Source organism: Pteropus alecto, unplaced genomic scaffold (genome assembly GCF_000325575.1).
Source record: "Pteropus alecto unplaced genomic scaffold, ASM32557v1 scaffold160, whole genome shotgun sequence".
Lineage (NCBI taxonomy): Eukaryota > Metazoa > Chordata > Mammalia > Chiroptera > Pteropodidae > Pteropus > Pteropus alecto.
Genome location: NW_006429864.1, coordinates 2,924,814 through 2,930,488, shown reverse-complemented (window position 1 = coordinate 2,930,488; position 5,675 = coordinate 2,924,814).

Below are 5,675 nucleotides of genomic sequence, written 5' to 3'. Positions count from 1 at the left end.
CCTAGGTTCACTTGGTTGTTGGCAGAATACATTTCTTTGCATCTCTAGAACTCGTGGAGACTGCATCTTCAAAGCCAGCAGGGGACTTTCCATTCCGGGCTGTTTTGATGGAGTGTTACATAAGCTAACATAATCACAGTAATGACTATCTCATCATAATCACAGTTCCTTCCCACATCAAGAAGAGAGAATCACACAGGGCTGATGCACCAGGGGTGGGAATCTTGGGGTCCACTTCACAACTCTGCTGACCACAATAAGAGATTTATAGGAAATAAAGAATCGGCAGCACTTTTCTGGTTGAACATGGGGGGGTACAACACTGGCCCTGATAGTTGGAATTTCTTATGGACATATGAGGTCATTAATATTTTAAAGCAGTTTCACATTTTAAAGGAGCTCTCTTGATCCTTGAAGCGGTCCTATGAAACAGGTAGATCAGGTATCACCACTTCCATTTCACAGATGGGAAAAATGAAGGTCCAAACAAGTTAAGTCATTGGCCTCAGGTTACATATGGTGCATCACTGGCTCAGCCACGGCTGGGATTGTAAAGTCAGTTTCCTGCCTATGAGTTCAACACCATTTCTCTTACACCATCCTGAATCATTGCCGCTTGTATTCCTATCCATCAAACATCACTGGACTACAGACATCTTACCCTCTGGAACTCACGAGAGAGCTCTCGGCTTTACTAAAGTACCCAAGCATTTGGCTCCAGGCCTTTCTGTTACTCTTATGGTCGTCATGCTGGAAAGCACGACTCCCTTTCCGCATGAGGAGTCCCTCACCTGATGACACATAGCAAAAGCTTATCTCCAAATGCCAGCTTTCGATGGCAAGTGCAAAGAGCGTGACTTGCCTCAGAAGATGTCATAACGACAACGATGAGGCCACAACCCTAGTATACTCTTAATAGAGTTACTGTTGCTACTTCCATTAGAAACAGCCTCGTTTGGGGGCTGAGTGGTTGATTTATAGACCGCAAACTTCCTTAAGCTTCCTAGGACGTGCAGACTGGTCTATTTGGCAGAACTCGATTGACAGACAAAAAAATATATATATCACTCATGCTTTGTCTCTGAACATTCACACACACACACGATACATACACATGCAGACGTGGGTCCCAGGCATGGCCCGTGCATGTTGGGTAGCATGGTGAGCAATGAGTTATTGGAGGAAGCTTGCCCTCCCTAATTTGTGCAACTGTCTGAGCTCCAAACTGCAACAACTTCATCAACTCATTCAATGTACATCACTTACAGGAACCTGTCATGATGGGGATTTAAACCACAGTAACAATAAAATCTCTGTGGTGATCAAAACACATCATTAAGGACATGACGGGTGAGAGGAAGAAGATGAAAGGATGCCCCCTTTTCCCTCTCTTGTTTCCTGCTGCTCTGGACTGACAAATGAGAAGGAGTCACTTTATTTTCCTGAGTCTAATTTTGCTCAGCTTTAAAACAGGAGGATGTAATGGGAGAGGTTCGAGACAGAATCGTGAGATGAACCTAAATGAAAATGATTTATTTGACTGTATGTTCATACCGAGACTACAGAAAATTTAATCTCTCAGAACCTCAGTTTCTTCAACTATAATAAGTAAAAAAAATGCTTACATCACAAGATCGTGAGAATTATTTATGTTAATATATAAGAAAAAACCAGCCCAGAGTATGGCATGTGTTAAGCATTCGATAAGTGTTAGTTTTTCCTTTTCACCCTCAGAGTTCTTTCCCACCCCCTACTTTTTTTTAAGATTCAATAATTATCAGTCTGTCTTTCAATGGTTAAGTCATTTGAAGTATTAAAGCACCAGGAAAAAGTTCGTCTTAGCCTTTCTGACAGCCTGTCTGTGGCATCTAGACTTTCTCCCACTTCTACTTCCTCTCTTAAAATTATCAAAGAAAAAAATACATAAATGCATATGTATTTATTTGTCAGCATCAAGATTAGATGCTCCTTCTGGGAAGTTCTTTTCAGTTTCTGGTGAAACCTCAGACATCCCTCCCACTGGTGAATCGAACAGGAGTAAACAGCATGCTGTCATTGGGAGTCAAGGCCACAGCCTCCACCAGGATGAGCATTTAACATGTTAAATACGCACATCTAACCTGGCTCTGGAGGATGATTATGAAATGTTCTGCAGCGTGTTGGCAAGGCAAAGTCAAACCCTACTTCCCAGCCTGAGGAACAGGAACGGAGAAGAAAAATGTGATCTAGGAGGCCGAAAAGGAATTAGATTAGGAAGAGTTTTGGTCAAGAAGGCAGAGTAGGTAACTGCTGTGCTCACCTCTTCCCATGACTGCATCAAAATTACAACTAAACTACAAAATTACAACTAAACAAAATTACCACTAAACTACAAAACAACCATCATTGAGAATCGCCTGAAGTCTAGCTGAACAGGAGTCCTATAACTAAGGATATACGGAAGGATCCACAGGGGCAGAGACACAGTGGATGCCTGAAACTGCAAATAGCACCAAACCCCATATACTATGTTTTTATACACATACTATGATTTTTCCTATATGTACATACCTATGATAAAGTTTAATTTAGAAATTAGGCACTGTAAGAGATTTAACACCAAGGACTAACAATAAAATAGAACAATTACAACAGCATACTGTAATAAAAGTTATATGACATTGTCCTCTCTCTGTCAGAATATCTTATTGTACTGTACTCACTCTTGTGATGATGTGGGATGCTACACTGCCTCCTTGATGAGATGAAGCGAGATGAATGACATGGGCATTCTATAAGGGTGACTTGAACACAAGCACTGCGATACTGAAATAGCAGATCTGATAACCCAGATGCCTGCCTAGTAACTAGTAAAATGGGCAGGGGGCATATACAGTGTGAACACACTGGAAAAAGGGAGGATTCACATCCCAGGCCGGATAGAACAGGAATGGCCGATTTTATCCTGCTACTCAGAACGGCATACGATTTAAAACTTATGAATTGTGTATTTCTGGAATTTTCTATTTAATATTTTCAGAGGGTGGCTGACTGCTAGTAACTGAAACCACAGAAAGCGAAACTGCAGATAAGGGAGGACCGCTGTGGTCATAAGCTGTCCTAAGCCTGGCCTTCACGGGTGCTGTCCAAGGTGCCGAAGCCTTTTTTGTTGTTTGTTTGTTTTTTCTCCGGAATATTTACCCCCTTTTTTCTCTTTTATTCTACCTGTTGCACGGTAACCGTTAACATGTAATGGCCACTCACAAAGTGAATGATGTTGTACACTGTCCGACATAAATACACTGAATCCAAAAACGTCTAGTCTGTGTGCTTTGTGACTCACATATCATCATCAGGGCCTGAATTCAGCAACTCAGCATTTCCTTTATTCTTTTACCCACTCTCCCATTCATCCATTTAATGTTAAGCTCCCACTATTAAGAAAAATGTATGGAAATCAGTATATGAGCCTTCCCTCTGGCTGTGTAACAGAGTTGTGGAGTGACAGAAAAATCATTTGGGGACATCCTTCCTTACACAGTTGGGAGGGATGTGGAAGGGAGCCAAGGGCCCAAATTACACTGGATAAATCTAAAGTATTTAAAGAAGTTTAAAAAGCCATGTTTAAAAGATTTAAAGTTTAACTGCAAATAAAAACATATCTGCATGGGAAAAAGAAAAAACACAATATCCAAAGTTAAAAGACAAATGACAAACTGGGAAAATATAATGGAAGCACATATAAAAGACATATAAACAATACAATAGAAAAGAGGATAAAAACAAGAGACATTTTCCATATTTAAAAAAAATGTATCTTAAGCATTGATATGGATACGCAACCTCTCTCATAATATGATCAATATACGTTTAACCAACTGAGATACCATTTCACCTATCAGATTGGTAAAAATCCAAAAATTTTGTAAATTATCAGGATGGAAAAGCTGTGAGGAAACAAATACTCTCATAAAATGCTGGGAGGAAGGTAAATTACAACCTCTACAGAGGGTAATTTGGCCATATCTATCAACATAACAAATGCACAAAATCTTTGACCCAGAAACACAATTCTAGGAATTTATCTTATAGATAGTCTCACACACACATGTGAAATAATATATGCATATGATTATTCACTGCAGCATTTTTACTGGTGAAAAAAGATTGGAAATAAAATAAATATCCATCAACAAGGATTAAATAAATGATAATGCATGCCTATAGTAGAAAGTTATCTTGGCATAAAAATAAAAAAGAAGCTCTGTATATACTGATACATAATAATCTCTAAAATATCTTTATGTAAAATGACAATACACATAATAGTCCAGAAAAAAAAACATAATAAGGGGTAAGAAAGATTATTTATATGTATTTGCTTATAAACACAATCTATTTCTGCAAGGATAAGAAGCTGATAACACTGGTTGCCTCTGTGGAGAAATATTGGGAGACTTAGAAGTTAGGGATGTAGGGGGAAAAAAAATGTTCCTTTGTAAACTTTTAAATTTTTTGATATTTGTGCTATGTGAATATATTGCCTATTTAAAAAAAAATAAAGAGTTTTTTAAAATCAAAACTATCTTAGAGAGAACGTGATTGTCATTTGTTATAACTTCAGTATTGCTCTAATTCTTCTTGCTTTTAGCGTTTGCACTACCCCTGTATTGCCTTAATGATAAGCTTTTTTACTAAGTGCTATACCATGCTATTTAAACATATATAATATCAATAAATGGTGTTATGAAATTTAGTGCTTTTATGTTCCCATTTTTTTCACATGAGTGTATCTTGTCTTCTCTTTTGAAGCTTTTTTAGCCTTCTCTCTGAGTAGCCTATGTAAAAAGGAAAAGAAAGAGTCCTAACAGTCATTGATTACCTTCCTTGGGCCCACGGCTGTTATGATGTCTAATTTAATCTCATAACAATGCTAGAACTGAACAGTATTCCTCTCCTTATTATACAGATGATAAATTTGGGGCACAAAAGGGATAAATGATTTTACAATGGTTACAGCTAACATGTGGCAGAGCCAAGACCTGGATGTAGTGTTCTCAGTTTGCTCAATACTGCCTCCTTGTGCATTAGAAAGGTATGGACTCTGTGGTTTCAATATTGGATTATTTTCTTAACCTACCAATGCTTCAGTTTTCATATTTGTAAAACTAGGCTTCATGTCTGTTTTGCCAGACTGGATTGAGAGTTAACATGAAGGCACATAGCTCTGTGCCCGGTTTGTAATAAATATTCCATAAGCGTTGGTTTCCCCTACTTTTGTATACCAGTTCCTAGAAAATTACTAGACATTTAGTTGTCCAAATTACAAGGTAACTTTTTTTTCTGAATCAAAACAATTGGAATAATAGTTCTATCCTAAGAGAAGCCTCCCAGAGGAGGCACGCCAGAAGTAATCTCGAGATGTGCTTCAGCAGAGTCACTTAGGATAGGAAGGGCAAGTTTCTTCTGAGATGTCCTGTTTCGCCTCGTGGTTTATGAGCCGAAAGGATCCCTTAAAGGGATCTGTCAGGACTGACTTTATAGTTTCATCCAGGTAGAACACTAGCCAGTTTATTAAGCCAAAGGTGGAGGCTCATTGTGCCAGCTAAAATTGCACTGCTTCTATCCAGAAATAAGCAGAAGTCAAGTAATGTTTGAAATATAAATCCACTCCAGCCCACTGATTCAACAAGGAA